Here is a 10,048-nt window from a genome sequence, read left to right as displayed (position 1 = left end):
CACAAAATGTACGAAAAAAAAGCTTAAACATTCCAATCGCCAGTACTACATCACACAAATTGCTCAGCCGGGTGGTATGTCGTACGCACGATCGTTCGGCACATGCTATTTGCATAAAAACCATATATCTTACCGACACAAAGAGGACGGTATCGTTGTAAGATGCTAATATGTTTAAACTATAGCTCGCAAGCACACATCAAGGCAGCTGTGGTCTTGAAGATGTCTTTGGCGCCAACGACGAGAGCTCTAGGTTGTCCGATCTTTGGAACTTTGGCGAATGCGCAGACAACGAGCAAATGCTTAACTAGATAGGAAAAGAATGTTCCAGCCATCCGAGACAAACCAACCAAGAGCCGGGCCGCTCGTTTAATAGGAATACTTGATGTGTTTAATTATTTTTACTTACAGACTGCTCAGGGTCTCGATCGTGTCTCGAATAGCAACTGCTTGATAGGTCGAAAACCGATTATTGCTTATAGGAAAATGCGCTTAATTATTTTCTAATTCTTTCCGGATGTTTCACGATTTTGTTGTCTGTTGTCTACTTACACAAATGAAGACTAGGCGGAAGTTATCTGATTTGGCAAACCCGTGAACTCACAGCGGACCGGTTTGCTTGGTAATTCTATGGCTCTTACATATTTGAATAAAAACACATCAATGGAAGTTAAATTTGATGTTTACAATGTCTTGGAATATACTACATTTCTCCATGATCGTCAGTTTTGCAAGAACTCAATTGCTCCTATCGCATGATCTCTGAAACATTGCTCCCTCGTGGGTGGATTAGTTCAATCTGCAAGATTTTACCTCCATTCTTCCCCTCATTTGTCCTATCAGTTCCTCCTGACTTCAATCCGCTTGCTTCCCGTATTACTTCCAAATTGAAGTCCGATATCCACCAACTTCCCACGTGTAAAATACGGAGGCATGCCTATGTTTGCTAATGCTCCACTAGCAGCAATAATTCTCAGAGTCTGGTAGACATTATGATACAAACACACACACACACACACACACACACACACACACACACACACACACACACACACACACACACACACACACACACACACACACACACACCGGCACACATAAACATACGGCTTTAACAGAAAGCAGCAAAATGGTTGAAATTAATACGATTGTTGCACTCGTAAATTGATGTAAATCCATTAAACTTGTTAACGCTGCTCGATTTAAGCGCCATGTTGTTACGGGGTCATGCCACACGATCTTCCCGCAGAGAGTATGTGTGTGTGTGTGACCGGGTACTCCGATGCATACTACTTCCTTCCCCAGAAGTGAAAGTGTGTGTGCGTGTATTCGAACACGCATGCTGTGCGTAACGTTCCGCGGGCATCTTTCGCATCACGTCCCCCCGCGGGGCTATGCGCTTGCGCGAGAGTTGCTTTTGACTCTTTGACGCTTATAAAAAGCGAATACAATTTCGCACAGGAAAGGACAGTTTTGTACGCTTTTCGCTATATGTACACACACACACAGTATTACTTCAACTGTGTCGCCTTTCTGGAGCTGATGATGATCGTATCTAGCGGATTTCACACAATCTGCTGAAATTGTTTAGATTTCCTCCGCCTTCGTGCACTCCATAAACATGATGCGATGAAATGGGTGCCTGCTTGCCCCACCGTAGAGTACATGGGGGTTGTTATTTTCGTTAATTAATTTCTCTGGCGCGCTCCCTGTTGATAGAAAGTGGCCAATAAACTTAAAAGCCTCTACGTTTACTGTCGATGACGAGGAATGGGAATGGCAAAAATCAATTCGAAGTGAATTGTTTAATTTCTTTTTTATTTTATTTTATTAGTTTGCAAACTTTCGATCGTTTCGGTACGATCGTGCATCCCTCTGCTGTAGATGGTCGTATAATTTCCGGTCCAAAAACCAGTCAGGAACACATAATGTTCGTACAAAATGTAAAGTTAAAATACTGCAAAATAAGTTTGTTGAAATGTGTTTGTATTGGTTAGCTGAACATGTCTACTGTATCCGCTCTCTACTGCAATGAGCCTCCTAGTGGTTCGCGTCTCTGTGGTCTCCGCACAAACTCACCGATTATCGAACCACCAGAATAAAGCACTACAATCATTTAATTCGTCTGCGGTTCGGTTGTGCCTCAGTTGTTGTTCCCATTGTTTGTCTACTCTGTAGGGCCGCTGCCGGGTATATGCCACAAATTTCCCTTCCCGATCACATTATAATACGCGTTGTATGACCACATGAAAGCGTACCATAACCTAACTGTTTCGCTGTTCATCACACTGTCCAGGGAAACATTAACCGGTACAATGACCTGCCGGGTGACTGCCGGGAGAGACGACCACACCAACCAGACTGTTAAAATGACCGTCACGATTGAGCGGCGCATTTTTGTAGCAGTGATTTTACTTTAGTTTTCCTCTAACGGCCGGCTTTGCTCCGATCAGCGGGAGAAATTTCGAATCATTATACGGCTGTACGGTGGTACTATGACAGTCAGTGTGAAGCACATGGGGAGAGATTGTGTTTAACGCATTGCGATTGAACGAAAATAAGAGAAATAAATGTGTTCGTGGTTTTGTTTGACAGATTTCAGACCATCTACTACTTATGGTTGGTATGTGTATGTCAATTTTTATGGCTACTAAATACCATCCCAACGTTTGCTTTTAATGTTCGTTGGAAATTGTGGTAATTTTATCAAGAATTTTATCCTAAACGATAAGTGTCGTCATTCAATTATACAATAAAATGTTTCTTTTAGTGTCTCTTGTGTCTTTAGTGTGTGTAATTTGAGTGAAAGTTTATGTCCCACATGCAAAAACACTTCTAAATGTTATAAAATAAAGAAAGTATTTTTTTTAGTGTTCAATCTCCTTTACTTATTGCTCCTAAAAAGGTTGCATATATGCGATCGCTTAAGACGTTTATCGCGTTATACGCAACACCTACCCTGGGCGGAGAGATAACATACAGGAAACAATTTACAAAGCAGTAAAATCCTTTAATATGTTTAAAAGGTCCGCCCGGTGAACAGAAGGCGCATTCGGGAGTAATTAAGTTACTGCGGGAAGCAGTCACCTCGCGTGGCGTTCTGTTTACGACAGAACGCGAAAGACAACAAGCCTACCCCTGAACGTCAGTCTCCCCCGTAGACATTTTCCCCATGCTCAGTAACGCTGCGATGGAGGGGTGTTTGAACATGATGGTCTACATGAACGCCACCTGCCCCACGGTAGAGACGATCTCACGTGCCACACACCTTCATCGTGTTACGTTGCGTGCGGTTCGATTTGTTGTTCGTTTGAGCAAGTGTCTGTGTCTCTGCTCACTGGTTTCCCTTTCCTGGTGTAGTATCGTGGGAACAGCGTCTATTACAACAGTCAACGTCACCTGTACTCGTGCCTGCAAGACCGTACACCAGACGCGCCGGCTTCTGGTCGTTTTCTGCAAGTAAGGTTGAAGGCCGACCTGTGACCGGATCTTTTGCCGGTTATGAGGTTATGTCTGGTGAAGGATTTTGGATGCATTTTGCATTAAATACTTGGTTCTTAGCAGGGATATGAGTATCGCGAAGTAACATTAAGTGTTTTAATGAAGTAGACCATTAATCTATATACTAAATTATAGTTTATACTACGTTCGGTCCGGCGGCCCGATGGTATAGGCGACAACGGCGCCGATCTTCAGACGGCAGGACCGTGGTTCAAATTCCATCCGGACCATCCACCCGTAGTGAGGACTGACTAACCAACTACGTGGTATCGGCAGTCTAGTAAGCCATTTAATGGCCTTCATGACTTTAGAGGTCGTTAAACCAAGAAGAAGAGAAACAAACTAGGTTGTCCGGTGCCATTCTCGTAACAGAACTAACCCACCAGAATGTCTATAGCTACGCTGCAGTAAAAACCTTGGTGATAGTGAGCGTAGTTTAAAAATTATATGTAGAAAAATGACGAGAAAAGGTTTTTAATCGCCGTACTGGTTGAAAGTACAGAAATCTTTTTATATAAATAAATAACGAGTAAAATTTTGGAAAGATACTCATCCTTTATGTTTAAAAATCATTGTAGATTTGCTGGAATCGATCAATTAGATCACGTTAACCCCATTACGTTCATGATTCACACGCATAATGTAAAAGAATCCTTTCACTTTTGTTTAAACCCTATTAAAAATGAAATGAACAAAATATATATACCGAAAAGCAAAACAAACTCAGCAAAAGTAGTAAAAGGTGAACATAAAGTAAAAAAAAAAAAAACGGGAGTGATGTGTTCGGCTTAAACTGAAGCTGTAAATCACTTCTCGTTAACTGCTGCCATTTACCTATGCGGTTGATCAATACCGGACTTCCGGGGATATTTTTTTTTTCATTTCGATCATCCCAAATCAACGACCAAACCCCTAAGAAATTGTGAACTTTCCGCCTTATGCTTAGCCCATGTAAGATTTATGCCGCAAGCATAGGAGAGTGGTGGTATGGTGTGTGGCCAGCTCGAGTTATGAGATTCCTACCTCGCGTGTAACCATTTAAAGTGCCCATAGTTACGCTGGGGCACTCCTGCTGATCCACAGTCTGCACTGATTGGATATTGGTCATTTCCAGTAAGAAGAGGTAGGGGATTTGATTTAACACCACCGAGCTGTCAAACTCCCTGCCAAACCTGTCAATAGCAAATACCGATCTGCACAGTTGATTTGGAGGTCATGCCAGACCGAGAGACAGGCCTATATTATCGACCACCTCAATTCAGTTGCTGAATTCTGAACCTGGTGGTACCTTACTGTCCAAACATTGTGTTTTTGATTTTCCTTTCGTTTGATTTATGTTATTTCTATCCTTCTCTACTCAGGGTGTGTTCCGAAGATCGTGGACGTATAAACGGAATTCCTCAGAGATCGCCATTATTGCTGCTCTACGCACCCAAACAGCAGTCAGCAAACCCTACTATCACTGTGGTACGTAATTTTCACCTCAACAACCGATGGCAATTTTTGACGTTTATCTTTACAAATCGTTCCAAACGGTAGCGGTGAGCTATTGAATCTTCCGGATACATTTCGTTTATGTGGGTACGTTAATATCCACTTCGAGAGCGGAAGTATTTGAATGTGGCTGGCGGTAGACCTTGCTTCACTGCGACGATTTTTATGCAGCGTAAATGGTGGGTCATCCGTCCACGACGATTTGTGTTTTGAATCCGACTGATTCGATCGTTATAAATGTCCGGTGGGAAAATGATTTTATGATGAGAACCGTTTGCTCTTTGCTGCTTCCTTTTGGTGAGATATATTGTCTTACACTATGGTTACGAATGATAGATCATGAGGCGGAAATGTGGTTTCATTAATGGAGGGGACGTTAGTAAATACTTTACTCACTAAGCGTGGAAATGAGCTCTTAATGCTAAGGTTTACATTAGTTTTTTTATGGATGTTTTCCGTTCTTTTCTGTTTGTTCATTTTTCCACCTCATATCTGGTGTTTGTTAAAGTTACTAGCCGTGAATTACCGTTTCATAAAATTCTGCAATAAACTGATCCATTTTTACAGCTAATTAGAACGACTATAAGAACGCACGCAGTAAATGACAACTCAGAGGATCCAAATACGTCTACATCAACTCTGAGGAACATGGAATTTTTGAAGTCAAAATTGCCTTTCAACAGTAAATTTTGCAATCTAAATCGTAACTTGTCTTCCTTTCCGACATCCATCAAGCATAAAACAGATGCGTCCACACACAGATGATGGCACCGAACATCCATCGCCTCGGATCTACTTTTGAGTGTTTATGACTGACTGGATATTAAAAGCAATTTTCAATTTAACACTCACCATAACATTCGCCGAACGTTCAAACTGCATCAGACGGGTATCGTTCTGTAATCTTCTTCCCAGTAAGTCAACGTGCACCGCCATTTGGATGAGATCAGATTGTGATGCCGTCCTGTCTCCTATTTTCGTGTGCCGATCAAGAGACGTAAGTTATGACCGGGTGAGGATGGGTTTTCCTTTTTTTTTTATTTTGTCCAACGACCACGGGGTGGTCTTTGAAATGGATCGTCCAATTGCTTCTACTGTGGTCGTTGCGAAACAAACGGTAGCAGCAGCAGCCGCAGCACACTCTCGATGGATGCAACCGATGAACAACCGGCCATCAATTCGGTAGACGATGATGGTGTTTTGATTTTTCGTAACATGTTCACGATCGTGCGCGTTTTATTGGGAAGTGAGGGTGGAATTTCGGAACTCTTTTGGGAAGATGCTGGTGGTATGCCAATCCTATGCGTGATCTACGGCGCTACTAAACCCGCGCTTCTTTTTCGACTGACGAAAATGGTCAACGGTGAGGCATGTTGTTGTTTCGAAAGTAGCATTCAGTTTACGAGGCGGTATCATATCTTCCACACGATAAAATGATGTGGAATTTCAAATGTGTTCAAAGATTCTATCAGCATCACGTGGAAAGATGGAAATATCGATTGATTCTTCAGATAAACGGTTTGAACAACGTATGGTTCGACAAAAATAGACTGATTGCAATGATGAATCAGATCCTTAGTCCTCCACACAACTTTCGGTCGTTTTTTGTTCGAATGAGGCGCCGGTCTTCACACGGATGGACTGCGTCTTAAATCCCATACGGACTTTTCTCCGGAAGTGAGGATTTGACAATCCAAGTACGTGGTCAGTTTGCCTTGTTCGTTATATGGTTAAGTCAAGATAAATTCGAACCGCTTCAGCTTCCAACCTGATTGATTCAGCTTCAGCAGAAATTGCTGCGGAAATCTGAGATTGAATAAAATTCTGTGGCTGCCGACTAGAGAGCCGGCTCCGACTTCAGTCCGGACCAACGGCTCCGGATCCAGTTGCGAACTAACTGCTCCGGGACCGGAATCGAACCAACGGTTCAGGAATCAGTTTGTTGACAGCTTTGATATCAAATATTTTCTCTCTTATTGCCTTGTTAACATTTTGCATTTTCAGTCGCTTTTATTAGCATTGTAGCAAAGTACATAGGTCGATCCGAATTCATTTTTCCCCACGGTGATAAAATGTGTCAAATCGATTGTATTTTCTGTCTATAGCGCAGTCAAAATTCATAAAGCACACCTAGACACCAACATACAACAGTTTTTTGCTGAATCTCAGAATGTTTTGCACATTGGATGATAAAGACAAAAAAAGGATAACAAATAGAAGAATTTTTCTATGCAAATTGTAATTTAAACAAATGCAATTAATTTAAATTTTACTATAACAATAACAATAACTTGCTCATATTGAATATTATTTACTATGCACCGTCTAGTTTTACAAATTTTTTATGTTTCTTCATCCAAATAAATTATGAAAAAGACTATTTCGATCTACGCTCAATGTGCGATAGCCAATTTACCTGTCAAAATAAAACGTGGCTACAAAAAGCGTCTGAAAGTGGTAAATATAACAAGGCATTAAGAGAGAAAATATTTGATATCAAAGCTGTACGTTCAATAAACCGACTTCGGAGCCGTTTGGATCGAAGCCGGCTCTGGAGCCGTTTTACTCATCACTACTGCCGACGCTTGTGGAAATTATTACGGTTTGTTAGAAATCCAAATAGTCCCAAAAAAAACTTTACGATTGTTATCCCTTGCCGAGATGTCCTTAGGCAATTTTTTGAAAGCTTGTTAGATGTAAGTTTCAAGTAATATTACATCAATTAAGTTTTCTAGGATAATCTGAATTTTATATTTCTCAGGTCAAACTAGATTCATAAGCAATTTGTACCATTGACAACATTCATCACATAAGATGGCTGTTCGAATTAAACTCACCCGGTGAGATTGACTTAAATTTCACGAGTGACCAATTAAACATTGGTGCCAGACGACACGAAAAAAATAGATTACTTTACCTATTTCATAGTAAAATACCACCAATTCCTATTCCGCCTTTTAACATAATGTCCAAGAAACGATAGTTCGATAAAGTTTCATTCCTTTTGCACACGTGCCGTTTACTTCTTCAGCAGCATATATTAATTGAACACACTTTAATTGATTTTATGAGCAGAATTAATGTTGTTCCGTTGCTTAGCTTAATCTGCGATATGGATGTGATCGTACTATGACTCGTGGTGCTTACGGTTTCACGTTTGATATATCTTTTTAATTGAATTTCTTCGCACAGAAACAGCGAACCGAATCAACGATCATTGTCCAGGGCGGCAGAAACGAAGTAAAAGCAAAACAAAAACACATATAAATCACCACGAAAATGTGATATCAGTTTTCTATCGTTATCAATGTACCTCCCTGCCAAAAGACGATCGCGAAAAGCATTCAAAAAAACGGAACGCTTGCTATGGTTTCGGTTTTACAAGAAGTAGCAAAAAAGTAAATAAAAACAGGTACGATGCCTCCCGACGAATGACCTCTTTTCTGAAAGTTTTTTTTTTGTGTTTTGTTTTGTTAACGTTATCTTTTGCACTTCACCATGATAAATGACTGGATGAGTATAAATTTCCACCGAAGAAACCTCACGCTCGAAATGTTGGATCACGATGGTGCGCATCCCGGGTGGTGTTGACCTGCTTTGTTTTGGACATGGATATGTTGTTTTATCGCTTGTTTGGGCCCATTTTTTGTGCGCTGGAAGTGAATTTTCTGATGATAGAAAGGTTTGAGATTGTAGTGATGTGGTAAAAAAAAATTGTTTTAATATTGAAAGCATTAAAACACTATGCAGTATGCTTTAGAAGAATATTTACTAATCATACTACCTTCTTCTTCTTGACTTAACGACCTTCTAAGGTCACGCCACCGCCGGCCATCGAAATGGCTAGTAAGACTTGCCGAGAACCACGTAGTTGGATTAGTCAGTCTTCAATGTGAGGAAACGATCCGGATGGGAATTGAACCCCGATTCTGTCGTTTGAAAACCGGCACCGCTGTCGCCTACATCACCGGGCCGCCCCTAATCATACTACCATTAAATGAATAAATACAAACAAAGCGAACCTTAAATTTCTTTCCAACATCTTCATGACTCACCCGTTCGGTAAAACCACAAGAAAGCATTCTGTGATCTACACCACTCACAAAAATAATGCAACCACTCACAACAATAGTGCATTAGCGTATGGAAGGCGACAAACACACGTTGAATCGTGTTTTGCAAGGCCTGGTGCTTCGATGAGCTGTTTTATTTGAAGTCCACTTTTCCTGGGTTACTCATGCCCTGTGTCAGTCGGGGATTATCTTTCGCACTTTGCCGCTTCATTGCTGAAGACGTGTGACGTACACGAGTGGTTTACATTTTGATTATTAATATAAATACACAATTTATTCGTCCGTGATACCGCAAAGTGTTGCTCTGTGTCTAGAATAAGTAAGAGGTTGCCAATGCCAATTACCACGCCGCGGTACACGTCCAATAAAAGGTATTAAACTGGAACCATGGTTGCTGCTTCGTCTTTTGCTAATACTACTTGTTGGTAGACATGTTTTTACTACAATAAAACAAAATAAAACTTTACGACAATCAGCAGACCACATGACAGAAGAAAGCAACGGCAAAGAGCCCAACACACCATCACGAAGAGTCAAGTGGGATGGAAGCTATTTCGGCCAAATGGTAATATATGGGTGCAAAATAATTTATTCGTACATCGCGACCGTCCATACCATGCTCGAGTGAGTTGAGCGATAGTAGCAAAACACACCCTGGAAGAAGAAACAGAAGGCGTAGCGTTGTATTTCTTTCGCTAGAGCCCGGGCTAGAGTCGATGAGTCATCCGTGTTCCGTTCCGCGGCACTGACCTACCGATGGTCATTTTTGCGTGTATACTTGTACACTTGACTCTTGTCTCTTGTGACGGATAGCTGATAGGGAAGCGTACTTGCAGCGGAGAGTAGCCCGCACGTCTGGTTTCTGCCGATTGTTGATACATCGTTATCGTGACTCGTGCTTAAACACAGCGAAACGGTCAAAAGGACGTCAGAGGTAGGAAGTTGTTATAGGCTATACTTGAGACACGGCAACCGGGATA

This window comes from Anopheles maculipalpis, chromosome 2RL (genome assembly GCF_943734695.1).
Source record: "Anopheles maculipalpis chromosome 2RL, idAnoMacuDA_375_x, whole genome shotgun sequence".
NCBI classification, from domain to species: Eukaryota; Metazoa; Arthropoda; class Insecta; order Diptera; family Culicidae; genus Anopheles; species Anopheles maculipalpis.
The sequence above is the reverse complement of the archived record's forward strand: the minus strand, read 5'-3'. Positions refer to the sequence as shown.